This window comes from Suricata suricatta, chromosome 15, assembly GCF_006229205.1.
Source record: "Suricata suricatta isolate VVHF042 chromosome 15, meerkat_22Aug2017_6uvM2_HiC, whole genome shotgun sequence".
Lineage (NCBI taxonomy): Eukaryota > Metazoa > Chordata > Mammalia > Carnivora > Herpestidae > Suricata > Suricata suricatta.
The window spans coordinates 66519197-66539334 of NC_043714.1; the positions used below are offsets into that span (position 1 = coordinate 66519197).

The 20138-nt window shown below is 40.2% G+C and overlaps 1 long non-coding RNA gene across 2 annotated transcripts; it reads left to right on the forward strand.

Annotated features, from left to right (window-relative positions):
- The first annotated feature begins 5073 nt into the window (after positions 1-5073).
- On the forward strand, positions 5074-14116 carry LOC115278736. 2 transcript variants are annotated; one of them, XR_003903070.1, is made up of 3 exons: positions 5074-5154; positions 9441-9626; positions 14023-14116. It is a non-coding gene; the product is annotated as an uncharacterized LOC115278736 (long non-coding RNA). The 2 variants fall into 2 exon arrangements; XR_003903071.1 differs by lacking the exon at positions 14023-14116 and adding an exon at positions 10002-10079.
- The last annotated feature ends 6022 nt before the right edge of the window (positions 14117-20138 follow it).

Consider the following 20138-nt stretch of genomic DNA (forward strand, 5'->3'; position numbering starts at 1 on the left):
GGGGAAAGAGAGTTGGGGAGAGGGACGCAAATCATGAGAGACTATTGAATACTGAAAACTAACTGAGAGCTGAAGGGGGAGAGGGGAAGGGGGATGATGGTTATGGAGGAGGGCACTTGTGGGGAAGAGTACTGGGTGTTATATGGAAACCAACTTGACAATAAACTCCTTAAAAAAAGAGAGAAAGTGGAAGACAGCCAAGCAAAAGTTTCTGTATTTCGGTAACCAAAGAAGACCCACCTTGTGATAGTATATGGTTTGACTAGTTGAATAAGTTCTAAGTCTTACCCTCAAAGAGTTTACTTTTATTTTTTATTAAAAATTTTGTTTAATATTGATTCATTTTTGAGAGACAGATTGTGATCAGGGGAGGGACAGAGAAAGAGGGAGACACAGAATCTGAAGCAGGCTCCAGGCTCCAAACTATCAGCAACAGAGTCCAACACGGGGCTCAAACTCACAAACTGCAAGACCAGGACCTGAACCAAAAACAGATGCTTAACCAACTGAGCCACCCAGATGCCCCTTCTCCTTGAGGAGTTTAAATTCTAGCAGAAAAGACAATCCAGGAAACTCTGCAACAAGAAGAAGAAGAGGAGAAAAAGAAGAACAGGGGGTCAGAAGAATACAGGGAAGGTGGCTGAGGAGAATGAGGGAAGGGATACCAATCCGTCTCCAGCATTGGCTTTGCCTTAGAAGAAAAGACGTTTTCTACTTGTATGAAAAGTCATGATTCCACACTAAAAATTTGACCTGAGAGGAATTGAACAAACCATGATTTAAAATTTTTTAAATGGTTTTTATTTATTTTTGAGAGACAGAGAGACAGCATGAGCAGGGGAGAGTCAGAGAGAGAGGGAGACACAGAATATGAAGCAGGCTCCAAGCTCTGAGCTGTCAGCACAGAGCCCGATGTGGGGCTCAAACTCACGAACTGTGAGATCATGACCTGAGCTGAAGTCAGACATTTGGCCAACTGAGCCACCCAGGGGCCCCAAGAAACCATAATTTTAAAACTTTTCCCTGTTAATAGTGTGGATAGTAACAACACAGACAATAACCTACACTTGCAGAGCTTCCGTAGGTACCAAACCCTGTGTTAACTGCTTTGTAAGGAATAACCCACTTAAACTTCATGGCAACCCAGAGAAAGGTCCCAGTATTTTCCCTTTGGCAGATGAGAAAACGGAGTCTTAGCTAGACTTTAGCTAAGTCTTAGCTTAGCTTTTCCTTGTAAAGGAAAGAAAGCAGGCCAGTGAGGACAGCATATGTCTTAGGTTATGTGATATTTGGAATTTGGGACTTCAGAATGCGAAAAAGTAGAAGTGCAGAGTGTGCTGGGACAAGGGAAGAAAACATTCTCCCCCAACTTTTCCAAATTCTTGGAAATACTGAGCAGGTCCTGGAGTTTCCCCAGAACTTGGAACAGTTATTCATGGCATTTAAATTCTATACGAATTGAGTTATTTCAGTTGCACAAACCATTATAGCACAAAGTAGCACATGTTATGACCATGGCAGGCCCAGTAGACTGGGTAGACACAAATGAGGAAGGCTTAGCCAGGCCTGAGCAGTTAGAGGAGACATCCTTGGAGAAGAGCTTGTTGTGGTTTCAAGGATGACTGGGAACTCTTCAGACAGAGAATTGGTGATGGTAGGCAGGGCGTTACAGGTGCGGCAGATAATGCCAGCAAAGGTATGATGTAAAATAGGTTGGTGTGACAGAAGCCATAATTAAGCAGGCAAAATGAATGCCACCAAAGGAATTGTTTACAGTTGAACTCTACATCCATGGAAGAACTCTGAAACCTCATTCATGTTCTAATGACCTATTTTCTAGAAAATTCGGTCAACTGAATTCTCTGCTTTCCTAAGCTTCAGCATCTCATTTGATAGAATTGTGGCCCAATGATATGGACTGAATGTTTAGGTTTGGATGGGTTCATGACAGTGAGTTGCCTTGATGGGAAGAGTGTCCTTTCTAGAAGAGACCAGAGGGCACTCTCTCTGGATCATATGATGACACACCAGGAAGGTAGACATCTGCAAAAGAAAAAGAAGGCCCTCCTTCATCAAGACCCCAACAATGTTGTCACCCTGCTCTTGGACTTCCCAGCCTCTAGAATTGTGAGAAATAAAAGTCTGCAGTTTGAGCACTTCAGGTAATGGTATTGGTTGCATGTAGCAGCTGGGGCTAAGACACCTAACAGCCCCTCCAATGCAAGAATAGTTTCTGAAATAGTGCCGGAGCATGGTGGACCATTCATATCTCAATGCGGGCCAGTGTTGAATAACGCCACTCCAGCAGGTGTGGGAGCCAAGGAAGGGGACGCTAAGCTACCTCTCAGGTTTTTGATTTGGGAGCAGGTAGAAAGTACTGCTATAAATGGCAACATTCTGGCTTAAGTTTAAGTACCTTATGAGGCAGAGATCACCAGTGTGCACTGGGACATGTGAAGCTCAGGGAGAGATCCTACAGACCAATTTGGATTTGGGAAATCAGGGGCTGATAGCACATCATGGGAACAATGAGAGGAGAGAAGTCTGCCTGAGAGACTAATGATTATCCAATGATAGGGGACATCAGCTGGACTCAGAGTTCTAAAGAATGCAAACATCAGGCAAGCAAGTAACCTTTCCCTCTGATACATTGCAGCTTTGTATGTACCTCTTAAATGCTGGTGTCCTAAAACAGAAATTTTAGGTCCAGAGAAGAAAAGAACTTTCACCTTATTTTAGCATCTATAGTTCTATGAATGTAACTATGTCTATATTAATGTTCCAGCAGCCATAGTATATAGTTGACTCATTTTGAATTTTTAGTCAAATGAAAACCCCTGAATTATGTTTTCAATAACTGTTATAAAGCCAAGTTTCTGTACCTTGTGCTGGTGTAGTTGGTTTTTGACCTTACATATAAGTCTTGCCTGAATTAATTGTGTAAGCTTTTGTTCCTTGGTTACCTAGGTCATCAAGAAAAAAAAAGTTGTTTTATGTCTGCGATGTGAGAATCAGGTAGATGATAAACATGAATTATTATCCAAAATATTTTCAGTGAAAAACTGGTTTTAAAGAGTCAGCCTTCAATTATCTGGGTGGTTATAGAAAATTTTTATCATTCTGTACTTAGTTCATTCTATAAACATGTGCTAAATGTTGGCTATTCATCAGGTCCTGTACTAGGGTCTGAGTATTGAGGTATATAAGGAGTCCAGTCTTTTCTCTTGTGGAGCTTATTCTTATGTGGGAAAGATAAACAGGAAACAAATAAATAGAAACATTAAATCATTACAAGTGCCATGAAGGAAAAGTACAGGCTTCTAAAAGAAAGAATGACAGGCCATCTCCAGTAGATGGGTTAGTCAGGGTAGTCTTCTGAGGACGTGGTGTTAATCTAGACCTGAAGTATGGGTAGGTCTCAGCTAAATGAAGATGAAGTAGAGAGGAAGGCTTCAAGATAAGCTGGGACAGTGCAAGATGGAAAGCAGGAGAGTGCTGCTGTGTCTGACATCCCAAAGAAAGGTTAAAACAACTACATCGCAACAAGGGGGTCAGCCCTGATGGGGCCTGCATGTGACCAGGGAGCCAGGTCATTGAGCCTGGTCAATCATGTTAAAAAATGGTTTTGTTGTTGTTGTTATTGTTGTTGTTGTTGTTTTGGCCAGTGCAGTGAGAAGTCCTTGAAGAGTTTTAAGCCAGAAAATACATGTTTTGTTTGAGAAAGATGACACAAGGGGATCAGATAAAAAGCCATTGCCAAGGTCCAGGTGACTGATGCTGGTGGATGTACGTGGATGGTGGCAGCAAAGGTAGGGAGATTTGTGATAGGATTTGGCAGGATAACTTTCCAGAGAGTATAGCTAATGGTGGCCAGGCTTGGGGACTGTTCAGCTAGGTGAATGGAGGTAGCATTTACTTAGATAAAAAAACAAAGGTAGTAACAAATTTACAAAGGCAGGTCAAGATTTCCAACATGGATATGTCTAGTGTGAAAGCCTGTTAGTTGTACTATTGTCTTAAAGGTAAGAAATCATACTTCTGGCTAGAGATGTACATTTTAGAAGCTTTGACACAGAGATGAAATTTAAAGCCAATAGTTAAGGTTGTTTAGGAGACTTGGCTTCAGAGCAATGTGTTAGGAACATCAACATTTAGAAATGGTATAACAGGACTTAGCTGGCCAAAACTATAGCGAAAGAAGAAAGGGAAAGAGAGAAGGAACACTTGAACTGCAGTTTCATAGAACACAATAAAAATGAGTTTCGAGAAAGAGAATGTGATTAAATGCTAAGAGGTCAAGTAAATTTAGTGGCATTAAGTACTTCTATTACAGATAGGAAGTCCTCGAGGGTGGACATGACTTTATTTGGGGGGGAGAGGGCCCTTGACCTTGCCCAGTGTTTTCACATAGCAGATTCACAATACATTTTTTGCTTAATCAATGAATTAGTAAGATAGCAAAATCATATCACCTGTCACAATCTGCAGAATGGTTTTCAATGCATAATCAAAACTCAGAATCATACTGTGAGAATCTTATCTCCCAAATGAAGGATTTGTTTTCTGGAGAAATTAAGTTTCTTGCCAAAAGTCAGATGTCCAGTGGTATGATATGGCCAGAACAATTCTGTTGTTCTATACCAACATCCCAGTTCACTAGGGTGATAAATAAATGAAATCACATATCTAGAAGTTAACATAGACTAACATGTACTATATTGGCACATGTTAAGATACATATCTTGGAATGCATTGGATAGATTTGTTTATGGCTGTGTGTGTGTCTGTGTTCCCCCAAATTTGAAACTTCAACCAAAGATGAAAACCATGGGGTTGGCAGTCAACTCACAGAGATGGCAGCCACATTCCTTAGTATAAAGGGGGACGGGATTCTAAATACTGTCTTCTGGGTGTCAAGGCTGTTGATGGAAGAGAAGAGGCTGAGGGTATGAAGCAACAGTTGCAGAGAGCTGATGGTAAGTAGGGTTGGAGACCAGCAGCCATTATGATGAAAGAACTTCCCATCACTCCCACAGACATTCACAGAAGACAGACTCAATGTGCCCTAGGGGTGGGAGGAGCTGGGGCTGCACCCGGAGGATTCTAGGCACACTCACACATGGGAAACAAGAGCAGCTGCAGTGACTTCAGAGAGTGAGTACAACCACCTGGGGTGAGGGAATTAGTCATTCTTCACCTCCTTTGTCTCACATTGTTCATTTGCTGTTAACAACGGTTAACGGAAGGAAGGATTGTTCCTTGCACCATGATTTCCAGTTCCCATCACATCTGCAAAGCCACATTAACCAGCCCCAAATGGGGACTGTGGGACATGCATGACACCTAGAATTCAGGAAGTTTTGCTTTGGTTCAATGGATTTTATCATGCCTTCCGCAATCTCCTCTCTCCTGATTCCCTCTCAGCTGATTTGGGAGTGAATGGGCTCATAAAGAATTTTTTCTCCTCAGACACGTACTTAAAAAGAGAAGAGTTTCATGATCTCTTGTCCTCCTGAGGACAAGAGTTTATTATTTCCCAGAATTTTGATTCCTATAACGTTTTACCAGAGAATTACAAAATGGAACATAAAAAGTCCCTTCATGGCTCTTGGAACCTATGTTCTCAGAAGATGTAGCCTGTAGCTCACTACCTTAGGTGATTCCAAATTCATGATTTCAAATAATGTACTTAAAATAAGCTCAACAAGGGTTATCCCTTGTGGGCTCTTCATGGTGTCATGGGTAGGGGCCATGTTTTTCCAGCTACATCTTTAATGACTTGTACACTGGGGATTGTGCTATGAAACAAATGGAGCCCTGTCATTCTTTGAGATATTATAAGAAATTCAGAAAATAGCACACAACACAGAGCTGGAATACAGACAACATTTCCCAACAAGTGCTGAGTCCCATGTCCTTACAGAAGGGATTCCACTGGTAAAGTGTTTGGGATACAATCCAAACCTATTCTCATCTTGTGTAAGATGAAATCTCATTCATGGTGCTAAGAAAACCTTATGTTTAAGAAACCAGTTAACTTTCCTTTATTCTATGCTTTCTGAATTTTTTTACCCATAGGACTTTTGGGTTGTTTTTTTATTGTTTTCTTCAATAGGAGTGTATTTTATTGAATACAGATTTGGCAAATATAACTAGAGCCCTCCTTGGGAAGACTTGGTTTCAAATCTTGTTCTGTCATGTTTTTTAGGTTGATGTCCTAGCCACTTAGAGTTGACTGGGTTTGGGCAAGTCATTTTAACCCCCAAAGCTCATGGAGGTAGTAATGCATGTCTCAGCAATCATTTCAAGGATCAAGTGAAGTCTTATAAGTGAAATCCAATGTTAATATTTGGCACACAGTAAGGGGCTACAGCAACTCACTTGGCTAAATCTGAATCTTCCTCATGGCCCAGAAGGGATCAAAATAAAAACAAATAAAAGACACTTCTCATAATGATGAAGACTCCTGCGGCAGGTTGTGTGAAACATCAATGGTACGCACACCACCGTTTACTGCCTTATTCTTTGTAGCAGGTGCATACAGTAGAAATACTTAAATAACTCGGCATGTGTCCTTGAACATGTCGAGCCTTGTTGTCAAGCTAGATTAGTGAGGTAGACTGAAAAGCCAGACCTTTGCATTGAACTTCCTTGAGGAAAAGCATCCGGAACAGGAGTGCTAGAAAAGCTGTTCAAATACTTTCCTGGGAGATGCAAATCATTTTCTGAATGCTGACTACAAACCTCATGACACTCCATTACAGCATTGATGTCAGGCAACAGAAAAAAAAAAAAAAACATTTTGCTAAGGAAGCTCTTGTGGCCTGACAGGTTTAAGTTTAAGAGGAAGTTTGACTTCCGCCGCCTCTCTTTCACTTTTATTTATTTATGTATTTATTTTTTAAATGTTTATTTATTTATTTTGAGGTGGGGAGGGGAAGAGAGAGAGAGAGAGGGAGAGCGAGAAATCCAAGCAGGCTCTGCTGTCAATGCAGAGCCCAATACAGGGCTCGAACTCATGAGTTGTGAGATCATGACTTGCGCTGAAATCAAGAGTCAGACACTTAACTGACTGAACCACCCAGGTGCCCCTCTTTCACTTTTAAAACAAGTGAACACATTATTTTTTAACCAGCGAGGAATTGATTTTCCATCTACTTCTAAACAGAATCTCCTTACACTAGGGAAGTTCAAGTCAACCCTGTATTTGAAAATTAGCATATGTTTACCAGACTTCTGACCAGAATGGAAATCCCTAACTGATCTTTTGACTGCACAGCACTGTATTGTCTTTGAGAAAAAGAAAAAAAAGAAAGAAAAAAAAGAACCAGCTTTCTGGGAAGGGTTATCTTGTCCCAGCCTTAAATTGGAACACATTAGTCACCTTCATACCTTATTAAAATCTGGCAAAACAGCGGGTAAAATAAAATCTCTTGGTCCACTTAATTTGACTAGAAATTGTCAGCTTCCTGAGAACAGCCTAAACCAAGAGGAGGAGAGGCTGATTCCAATAAAAAGGGGGTGATACTTTCTCCAGACAGGCCTGGAGTCTGGAGGATATGACTCAGATTCATAAACTATCTCAGACACTTTATTTCAAGGCCATGAATGCGAAATGCAACATACAGCGAGTTGTTCCACTCAAGTCCAGTGTCAGATACATGAAACACACCTGAACAGAAAGCTTATGTAAGTCTGAAACAGTTTCCTCTACTGATGCAGTTTGAAGCCACTTTGTGATGAAAATGTGTCCAGTCTATGCAAATATTTAAGCACTTTAAAATAGGGGCTCATGAACTGGCTTTAGGGATAAATGGTCTTGACCTAAAACCACTGAGAATGTCATTACTCACATATCCACTTTAGATAAATGATAAACTATGACATCAGAGTCTAAGGAAGGGGTAAGTAGGCTAGGAGAGTAGTTATTTATTTAGCAGCTTCTTTGTTGCCCAGAGGCACCGTGTTAGTTCATTTGCATGGCTGCTGTCATTAATCTCTATTACCACAGTATGAGGTAGGCATCGTCACGTCACTGCCATTTCAAAGAGACAGAGAGAGAACAAGCAACTTGCTCAAGAAAATGCAGGAAAAAATTCAAAGCAGGTCTTCTGATTGTAAACCCAGGGGCCCTTCTCTTCTCTCCATTACCTACGATGTGTGTTTTAGAAATCAGAGCTCTGGCTGTTATTTAATAAGAGACCATTCTGGTCAATTTTCTTGAGTTACCTCAACAGGTCTTTATTCTTCTAAGTTGAAGAAAAGTGGACTAGCTAACATTATTGAATGACAGGAACTTTGCAGAGATAATCTAATCTCTGTAAAAAGCCTACAATAAGTTATAGATGGGAAAACAGATGCTCAGAACATACTTTGCCCAACGTTACTCAGTTCAGGAGTGACAAGACCAGGATTTGAGGTCAGGTAGTCTGATTCCAGATTTGCTCTCTCAGCCATGATGCTGAAGTTAAATAGGCATGCATACTCTATACAGCTGTTGTTTTTTAAAATAGCTCTGAACTTGTTTGTTCTCTTCAGAAGTACGGCCATACGATCAATGGAATCAATGAAGTGTTTCGTTCCTTGTCCACACACATGCTATGGCTATCTATTTCCCAAATGATAAGGTTTGATACTGAGAATGTGGTTGCTTTGCCTTTGAGTGGCTCATTCAGGTTGATGGAGTGTCATTAAGATGATGCACTTATAAGACAAAGCTAGTGGCCTGTATTTTTATGCGTGTATGTATATTGGCAGATCCACTATCAAAAAATTTCAAATATTGCTTGACAAATGGCTTGCTATAAACGTAAAAGGTCAGTGGACTCGGGTGGAGAGTTTGGATACACATTCCGATATAATAGAACTTAGCCACAAATGTATTTCCTATAATAAGGATGAGGAGTATGCCTTCTTTAGAACTTTACAACATAAAGCTTCATCAACCTAACTTACATGAAGCACATAAACTTCAGATTCAACTTTAAATAAACCAATCTCTCATACACTTGGATACATTTATCATCATTCTAAAACATTATCAGCATTGGCCAAAGTGTTATTATAATCCTATTAAAATATGTCAACTCAAATCCTTTGGAGACATCATTTGTATAGTTGTCCCTAGAGTTTGTATAAAAGCGAGGGAGACCTACTGTTTCTTCTTGAAGAGATATTACCATTTATCCCCACCAAAGGCTGAAGAGAAAATATAGTTGTACATTTCTGTCTTCACACTGACAGTAAAACCCATGTCTTAGTCATATGAAGAGTGATTTTCAATACTTTAACAGAAAATATTCTTTCCAAAATGACTCTAGCTAATAGACGCTCTGTTTGGTGTTTCTTACAGTTTAATTTAAAATGGTTTATTTTTAATATGTGGGTTTGCCTCCATAAGGAGCCTATAGCTTTTCTAACTCTTTTTCTGTTTTTCAAAGGTTTTCAGTGATTTTCTCAAAATGGCCACAATGATTTCATCCAAATTCCCCTCAGGGATAGCTGGGATCCCACAGCCTTGGCCTGGGCAGGGCACCCTGGAGGCAGGGATGAAAATGCCCAGGAAAGGACTGTCTTCTGGTTCTGAGAAGGAGAGCTGAGGCAAAGCCAAAATCTGGGTTTGGAGTGTAAGTATGCCCAGGAAGCACGGGGAGTTCCTCAATGTCTGTCCAAGGAGACAGTCCTGACGAAAGAGGTAAATACACATTAGGGGACATGCAGCAAAGCCCAGCCAAGGCTGGGGGCCCAGGAGACTGGACAGAGGCCCTGAGCCAGGAGTTATGGCAGAACTGGGGCCTTTCCAGTTAAGCCAACATATTTCAATAAGACTTGTACGTTGGCCACATTCTTGTTTAGACTTTCTCAACTGTAAACACTTCCAAATGTAATTGAACAGAAATTAGACAAGATTCTATGCTGACGTAAGAAGCCACTTCTGTCACAAGTTGAATCTTCACCTAGCAACCATCTGTTTCACCAGAATGCTTCCCTCCCATTTTTAGTGCTGAGATGCACCGTCCTGATGGTCTGGCTGTGCACTCAGGCGTTCATCTGCGTGTCTCTCTGGTCCTTCCGCCAACGCCAATACAAAGAACCCAGAAATGAAAAACGTTATTAGTCAATGTTTATGTGGCATTATAAACATAATGCAGTGTGGGGGAGTTTTGTTTCTTAAATATAACAGTTTATTTTGGTGAAATTATTATAACTTTTACATCTCTTTCATTGTGTTCCAAAATCTGAGCAATTCTTTTAATTAATGTAATTGTTTTTGTTCTTCAATTACACGTATACGTTTCATAAGCAACATAGTCATTTTCTCGGCATTAAGTAACATGGTCATTTTCTCTGCACTTGGACAGGTCTGGGCCCCCAAAAGACAAGAATAAATGTGCAGTTGATTTCAGCCTGGTCCCCACGTGCCGCATTACTCACCGTGTGGGAACAACTAACTGATTCAATCTCAGAACACAAAGATTCCTTGGAAAAATAAAATCCATAGATTATAGCAGAATGCCTTTGCAGTTCCTAAGCCTTTATACTTTTAACTCTTGTCCAGCAGGTTTAAGGATTTAGGGAAAAAAATGATCAGGCTTATGCTTCTCTACTGAAAAAAAGAGGGGGAAAGAGTTGTATTTGGCATTAAACGTTCTGAGATCAAAATTTATTTTCCCCAGTTACTCACCGGGTCAACAGGAAAAGATCACATTACCTCTCTGAATCTTTACTACCTAACCAATCAGATAAGGGCACCAGCCCTTTCTTTTTTGTCACTGTCCTATCAGATTTGCTCCTTACTTCAAGTGAAATGCTATCAATTAGTTCAGTATATTGGAAAGCACAAAGCAAATGTATGTACGGTTGATAATGTTTTCTTCTCTTGTTTTGTCAGAAAAGGCTAAAATGTAGTTGGTAGAAGTTGTGCAGTCTGTACTCTGTACGAGAGCCATCAAGATGGAGTTGAGAAGGGCGTCTCTAACCTGAGTTCCACGGATACAGTCATGGACCCTGGCATGGGACTACTTTACTCCTTTATTCTTGATTTAATACTTATTATTTATTTACATATTTATGATTAAATATATTTATAATATTTAATTATGCACATCTCAAAGTAAGAAATTAGAATTCGGAAATGTGTCATCTAGCCCTGACTTTGCTGGAAATCCACATTTTTAGGCAACTTTCTTAGCTACTTCCAGATTCAGCTTGCTCATTTGTAGAATGAAGTTACCTTCTATCTAACCTGGATAGTTAAATCAAACTCAAGTATGTTTCTTCAGCCTTCTGAAAATGTAGGCTTGTTCCTCGTTCAGTGGATGGCATACCCGCATCTTATGCAGTTATTTGCCTTACTTAAAAATTTCTGACAATCTGTAATTGGTTCCCAAGAACACAAGGCTCCAATATTGAAAACGCAGAAAACTCCTGTACTCAGCCACCGCCTGGTGCAGACGAGGGCTCGAGCTCTGTACCCATGGCAAAAGACGCACATCCGCCTTCTATCTTCTTTTTCCATCGTGTTTCGTCTCCAAATTCCCTTACTCATCTCACTAAAAAATTGCTCCCTGGTTATTGTGTAAAACATAATTGATTTAATTATTTTAGCCTAAACAAACAAAGCCAAACATCACACGATGGGATTAGCCGCCGGCATCTCCAAGGTCTGAAGTTCTAAGGCACTCACTTAAAATTGCACAGTAAACAGTAGGTTCACAAAATTGCAGAGGGGGTGGGGGAAGGGGCCTTAGGGATGACGTTCAACATTCTCGTCTTACAGAGGAGGTATAGGTGCTCTAAGCAGAGCTTGAATTGCTCTGCCCTGAGTGGCAGGATCTGAATCAGAAACCAGGACATCTGACTTTAGGCACTTTGTTTTTCCAATGACATCACAGTTTGGTTTTGCCAGTTACATCTCCTGCCATTCTCCCTCTTGCTCCCAAAGCGCCTGTATCTCCCACGCCTGCATCTAGTGTCTTTGGGCAACATTGGAACAGCAACCCTTCCTCTAGGAGGCCATATACTGCCTAGAGGTGTCCTAGAGACAAACAGCTTTGTGAACAGACCATGAACTGGCTTTCCAGAATTTCTGCATTTATACCAAAGTTGTTTCCACCTCAAGGCCTTTGTGTTGGCTGTTTCCTGTTCTTTGGAGTCCACTTCTCTCCACAGATTTTCTAGAAGGTTCTTTCTCTTCCTTCTAATTGTTCCCCAAATGTCACCTCTTCTGAGGAGCCAGCATCCCCCATTCGATCTGAAATACTTGGCCCTGACATTATTTTCTATGTCCTAACCATGCTTTAATTTTTTCCCAAAGTGCTTATCAATCCTCACTATTCTATTTGTATTATTTATTTTTGTACTTGATAATTATCTCTTTTTCTCCTCCTTCTTGAATTTCAAGAAATTAAGAACTTTTTTCTTGTATATGCCACTTTGTCTGAATGGTTCCTAGAAGAATGTCTGACACAGAGTAGCTAGGTGCTCAATGCATATTGCTAAATGAGTGAGTTGCGGAGTGAGATCATCTTCGTAGTTTCCAGACGGGTTTTCTCTCACTCTCTTTTAGTAATTAAGCTGGTTGATTTGGGTACTTCTAAGAAATTAGATTAGCATAATTCAACCTCAGTTTGACACTCTTTAAATGTCAACTCCCTCTTTTCCTCTTAACCATAAGTCATCCTTACTCCCTTTAATTTTATTTTGCAAGACAGTACAATTTATGTAGTATAGATGACTGCAGGTTTCTTTTTGGGACATAACAATAGATTCAGAGCTTAACATGCTGTTGGTGCATCGTGTCTGTTTCAAATTGGTTAACTTTGAAAAGAAACCTCAAAGGAAATGTCACTTTGTATTTATTAAGTATTTCTGCCTGTTGATATTTGGTTTATCTTGTTCTGCTGATGGGGATGTTCTGAAGCCAGAACTGTGCTTTTTTTATGTCCACTGAATTCCCTGCAAATAGTGTCTGTCATGCTAATTACATTGTCTACCTTTGAGCCCCAAATATTGATGGATAGTGGGCCAAGGGTCCCAGTGGAAAAGTACTGGCAGGACTTCTTACCTATTATGACATGTTTATTTAGCTCAGTCTTTATTTTCCAATCTACTTTCTTTAGAGTCACTTCATTTAAGGGGTTATTATTCACAGTAAGGACATTTTTTTATCCCCATGGCGGAGAGAATACTTTAGAGATTGCATCTGATAGAAGGGCAAATTCAGAAGCACTCCAAGCCAGACTCTGGCCTCTGTGCAGGCTCACATCCATCAAACAGAGACAATGAGACAGAAAAGTATACTCATTAATTAGTTCCTACCCAAAAGAGTGGTTGGTTTTCAAGGCAGAGGGATAGTTGGATCCTTCACGCAAGTGTCTTCTTGTCCCTCAGGGATTTCCTGTCGCCTTGAGGGGAAATTTGCTTGCAGATTAGGGCTCTCCTTATTTTAATTTGGTGTAAGTTTTATAGTATATGTTTTTTTTTAAGACTGAATTTACTTAGCCATTCACATGGGCTGGACTGCAAGGTCCTCAAAGTGCCTCAAAGGGCAAGTTCCTCAAAGTACACTTAACCAGTAGAGTGAATACAGGACTTAGAGTAGTTTCTAGCACATAGTAGGGACTCTCTAAGTGTTTGTGGGATTTATGAATGAATCAACGAATGCATGAATGAGCAAATCAAGTAAATCAGAGAACTCACTCTTCCTACCTGGTTATTTATAGTTAGGACTTAATAAAGAATGCTATTTGTGTAGTTTCTTGGATCTATCCCATCCCTTGTCTCCATCTGGGGTAGACGCAGTTGAGTCAGTTGAGAACTCTGTTGTACCTGCATCAACTTCGGTCCAGTTCCGCTCCCATCTTTTCCTTTACAGGTGTGATTCCCATCTGGATCCTCCAAAAAAGCTCCTGCATTCAAATCTCTCCCACAGAGTCTGTTTCCAGTAAACTTAACCTAAGATGCCATTCTGAGACTAAATTGTCTCAGTTTCTAAAATAAAATATTCTACTTACCCTACAGGATTGTTGTGAAGATCACAAGGAAAGTATACAAAAGAAGTACCATAGTTGGCCACCAGTGCATGTTAATTTCTTTTCCTTTTGTTTTTCACAACCTGGACCACATTTTAAATCCTTTGCTGCCACAAAGAAGTGGTAGGCACAGAGTTGCAGTGTGAATAAAACAGTAATGTTAAAAAACCATGTGTCCATTTACTTAGCCTGTAGAACGATGACATAGGTCAAGGCCAAGATGCTCAAATACCAGGCCATCTCAAAGTTCAATTTTCACAGACATTGCTTGCAGTAAGTGTGAGTTTCTCTTGTTGCTAAAAGTAAAGAAAAATCCAACCATCACATCAGGACTTTCTGTCTCTTAGAGAAGGCTGCAAGAATTTTCTTTTCTGGGGGCTCAGAACAGCTTCCATCAAAAGAGAAACTGGGTCAGTTGCCTGCCTCAGTAGTAGTTGTGAAGTTCTCCTAGGAATCATTTGGTGCTTCTTTTTACCTGGAGTCTCAAGTGTGACATTATGTCTGCCTCTAAAGAAAAGCCACTTGGCAGGAGTAACAAGCCAAACTTCTCAGCTCCCCAGCACTGATTCTCCTTTGAGGGAGAGGGAAAAGGTTCCTCAAGCTACCCTACTGCATGTTAGGAAACAGTTTTCACAAATGACAGTTGACCCTGTTTGTCTTACATGATGCATTTAATAATGGCTTTTAGGCACCATGAATTTTTTTTAACATTTATTTATTATTGAGAGACAGAGACAGAGCATGAGCATGGGAAGAGCAGAGAGAGGGGGAGACACAGAATCTGAGCAGGCTCCAGGCTCTGAGCTGTCAGCACAGAGCCCAACATGGGGCTCAAACTCACAAAACGTGAGATCATGACTCAGCTGAAGTCAGATGCTTAACCAACTGAGCCATCCAGGCACGCAAGGAACCATGAATTTTTATGCCTTAATTTCCTTTTCTGTAATGTGGAGCTAGGTCCTCTCTGATGGTGAAACTGTAGAATATTTTGTTTAAACATGGCACAGACACAGCTTCACTTAAAGGTACCTTCCATTTTCAGTAGATTGGGGATGCTAGGAGATAAAGGATAAGAACAGTCAGATCCACCAATTAGTGAACATCTTTCATGTGCCAGGACCATATATTTGGTATTAGTTGACTATTGTAATAATGTTATATAAAGAAAAACCAAATGGAACAAAAGGGTTACAAACAATGAGCTTTTGATTTCACGGTCTGTCATGGGATCTGACCACCATTTGGCTGATCTACACTGGGTTTTGGCAAGGTGGTTCTGCTTTCAGCTGTGGCTCTTCTAGGCTTGGCTCCAAAAGGTAGATTCAGAGCGTATCTGCTTTCTGTGCATTTGTTCTGAAGCCTGAGATGATGGGGGCATGCTACCTAAAGCCCCCACCCCGACAGGAAAATACAACCCTATCCTGTTATTCTTTAGGTCTCCATCACAATTGATTTGTAATCACATAGCATTTGTCTGTTTACCTGCACTTTTTAGGGGCAATGGGTCTTCTTCTTGGGATCCATTATATCTTGAAAATTGTTTGGCATACAAAAGGCACTCAATAAGTGTTTTTGAGTTTGCAGGTGCGTAAATGAGTAAAATCCACATAAATCTATACCAATACATTTTCAAAAGATTGTGCTAAAATGATGAAAGGTTAAGTTACAATTTGTAATTAGGACAAGCTTGACCTGCTTGGGCGGTTGCTGAATCCTTTGAAGTTGAGATGATGAAGCGCATATGACAAATGGCACTTTGTGTCAGCATTTGTGTCGTCCATGGGGCAGAATGGACCACTGACTTGACCTGTTGGTTTTTTGTTGTTGTTTGTTTTTTGTATTCATTCATAAGAACCTGATGAAATAATTGAGAGAGTTCAGCAAGCATCCACACATGGCTTGGAGTCTTTAAAACATTGTATTTGGAATTATTAGGAGAAAATTATTTATTATCTACCAAGTATTAAGCAAGAAACTATTTCAGTAGTTCACTCAATGACCCCCTGGAGAGCAGTTCAAACACAATTCCATAAGGGCAAATGGAAGGCGGCCACGGAGAGTCTTCATATCAGAGTACCAGGAGCTGGCTTGCGGAATCCCAGCTTCTGGGGGAGGTGGTTAGAAATGGCCACGGGAGTGTGAAGATGGGCTTCACTCCCTCCTTCAGCTTTCAGAAGTGAATGATGCTGGTCATGTCACTTAACTCTTTTGAGTCTCAATTTTGTCATTTGTAAGAGGGAGATAATAACAGCTGCATATTAGGTTAATTGTGCAGATTAAATGGGACAGTGTATATGTAGTGACTGGTGGATTCTTTATTTTTTTTATGCAAAGCCACTTTATTTTTAAAGTTTGAAACTAGCTTTTCTTTGTGAAATATTGAAGAAACTGCTATTCCTTTCATTTCACTTTTCTTTTGCCATTGTCTTGATTTGCTATAGAAGTACACAATTATTTTAGTATTTGTCTATCCAAGTCTATCTATTATCTGTACAATGTGAGTGAGGGGCATTAAATTACTTATAAAGTGACCCAGCTGGTTTCTGTGGCTGAGTTTTTAGTCTTTCTGAGCCTCAGTTTCCCCACATGACTTTACTATTCAGGGTTTACTGAAGGTGTAAGAGTCTGCAAAGTCCACTTCTCCCCATCTATCCACTAAGGACCCACTATTTTCTTACTGGTACATCCATCCATACACAGTTCCATCAAAAACACGTTGATGCCATTCACAAATTATCTTTAGAGTAAATGGATCATTCATTTTAACTTGAGGTTATAGGTAAACAACTAAAATTAATCAGAACATTGCTGGAATTGAGGCAATGTGGGTAAACACTACAGTAGTAGATGAGAACTATCTATACATTATTATAAAGTATATCATTTGACCAAATAAAATGGAACTGGTGGCAAAGGCAGATGAAGCATGCTTTGAGCTAACCCAAAACATGAAAATTCAAATTAAATAAGCAAATAAGTTAGAGAGTTATTATTTATATTTTAATCATTCAGAATAAGAGCGTATTAACTAATAAGTCATTCTGACATATTCAGATGTGATTTACGTTATGAGAATCTAACCTGTGTGGAGAATGTTTTTCAAGAGCACATATATCCCATATATTAAATCAAAGTGGTCTTAATGAACAGCTCATTAAATATGAGCTTCGATTTTTTTTCTTAAAACATAATCTTAGATCTTAGTTCATTCTATTCTGAATTCAGCCTCTAAGAAGAGAGATCTTCCTCTAGCTGCCTCTTTTATTGCCACTGCTCCTCCTGGCATCTTACTCTAGATCTTTAGGAATTCTCTCCTGGTGATTACAACAGCCTCCCAGCTGACTTCCTGCTCTCCAAGCCTTCCCCTTTGGTGTAATTCATCATCCGTTCTGGCGATCTTCGAAGATAGACATTTGATTCTACAAATCCGCTCAAAGATGTTGCACTTCTCTTAGGCTAAGGAACAAATCTTGTAGCAGAGCACACATCACTGTCCTCATCTTCCACAGCCCTACCACTTACATCAAAATGGTGGTGAGTTAAACTTCTTGCTATTCCTTAGGTTTCCTTAAGCCTCCATCCCTTTCCACAAGCTCTTGCCCTGTGGAAACAGCCTTTCCCCTTTAATGCACAGTTGAATCCTATATGATATCAAATGCCTCTTCCTCCAGGAAGCCATGTGGGTAAACACTACAGTAGTAGATGAGAACTACTCATCATGCATCTGCCTTCCCTCTACCAGTTTATCACAGTGCTCCCATCCTTTGCTTCAAAGGCACCCTCACTAACCTTTCTTGATGCCTAGCACACTGTCCTGTAATTATCTGAAACAAATGTTTCCATCTTTCCCGGTCCACTGTGACCAGTTGAGTGCAAGGTCCATGAGCTTAACATAGTACTTGGCACATGCTAGCCATTTGGCAAACATTTGTTGAATGAACAAAGTGGAGGCACTTTTTAAAGCAGCAGCAATTTGGTTGCCACATAGAAAATTTCAAATGAGAAAGATAATTACCATACAGGATGATTTGTCTGAGTGCTTTGTTTCCCTGTCATATTATGTCAGGGATCAAAGGGTAACATTTTCTTCTCTTCAAACTGAAAATAGCTTTGTTTTTACTGCTTTTTCGTCCTTCATATTAGAGGGAGCTTTCATGGTAGACTTTAATATGACTTGATTGTGTCTGTATTCATATCCCTTGATACCCTGCTTTTCACCATAAGTCAGCAAGATCAAAATCTTCTCCTAATTACCATCACTACCTGCTGAAATATCTGCTGTTGGGAATGTGTCAGTTGCTCAACAATTATGCCGGTGGTAACGGCACACATTCCCACGAGGCAGGGTGGTGATGCCCAGACTTCAAAGGGCCTATGCCAAGTGGTGATGTATATTGTAGTTCAATTAAAGCATAATTAGGGCTGCATGCTATATTCTGACTTCTGCTTGTACCGCAGAGAATCCATTCCAATAATGCACACTGTCACCTTTATGGTGGCCCCAGAGTTAAACGGGGGGTGGCTTTTTGACTCCTCCACTGTCTATCTGCATGAACATGGCACCTGGAGGTCCCTGGGGCTAGATTTATTTCAGCATACATGTAATGAGCTCCTGCTTTGTGCCAGGCCCAGCGGTAGTCTTTTGTACAATATTTCAAGGATTCCTGGTAGCAAGTGTTAATTTTCGTTTTAGCTAAGGCTCAGAAAGTTTCTATGACATGCCCCAAATCATGAGATTTGTCATTGACAGTCTGTATTGATGAGCAAGTTTCTTAACCTCTGAGATGCAATGTTTTCTTCTGAATGCAATTAATGCCCTCATTATTGACCTGTATGTAGTTTGCCATAAAACATGCACATAGACAGACATGTGTGCGTGTGTCTATGTACGCATGTATGTACGTATATATGCAAATATGTATCTAGCTATGTATCTCAAGGGGTGTGATCAACAGGGTAAGTACATGGTAAATTTTTCTAATTGTTGCCATTTTGTTTTCCTTTCCAACACCTCCAAAGCAAGTGAATCACCCAGCCTCCCAGTTTCCTTATGCCTAATGACACACTGACCTTTGTGAACTCTCTTTCATTCTAACAAAGAGTAAGCAAAAACATTGTCAGTATTTGATACGTCCATGACTGACAAAGATCACATGTTGACCAGGGTCTCTCATGTATGCCTTATTCTCACAGTACAGACCTCGAGAATGGTAGTTTGGGGTGGGTGTTTACAGGAAGTGATCTGGCCTGTCTTGAATAGCTGATTTTTCTGGTCTCCCATTGGGGACCTTCAGCTGATTCATCACAGTCAAAAACACAGAATCAGGAGTTAGAAAAGTATGAGCTCATTTTCAGGCTCTGTCATTTAATAGTCTTATAAGCTTAAGCAAGTTTCAAAAATTATCTAAGCTTCAACTTTATCATCTGTACAATGGACTGATAATGGCATTTGCCTCATAAGGCTACTGAGAGGATTAAATGTGAAAATGTAGATAGAGCTCTTGGCATTATGTCTGTCACATTCTCAGATCTAATAAATATTATTATTATTACTGCTACCTTACCATACCTTCTTTTCCTGGTCTCCTCCAATCCCCTCTCCTCTCATCCATGCACACTCTCAACCCAACCTCAAACCCACCCTTAGATGTTCAAATATTCCTGAAGGTGTTATTACGCAGTGGAACAAGTATGTGAAAATACAGGCTGTATGTAAATTAGCTTTGGAATCCACTCCACCCTCATCTTTGCTTCTCAAGCATTTGCTATGAAAACTTGAACTTGAACGCAGTCCGAAAGTCTTTTCTAAAACAAGATTTCTCAGCTATCACAATAAACTGACTGTTCGGGTATGCAAGGTGTTATCAGCGAGCAGCATCAAACCTTCAGAATCATCAGCAAAAAACGAGGTTGAGTTGGATGGGTGAGCGCTCTGTGTATGATTCTATCACTTCCTATCTCAGAGCGAATCAACAATACCAGAGTGGTTCCCTCAGCAGTGTTTGGGTGAGCAGTGTGTCCACAGATCGGCACCAGAGGATTCTGTTATGTTTCAACAACAAGGCAAGATTCAGTAGAGTATAAACTTGCTTAGATCTTGATATG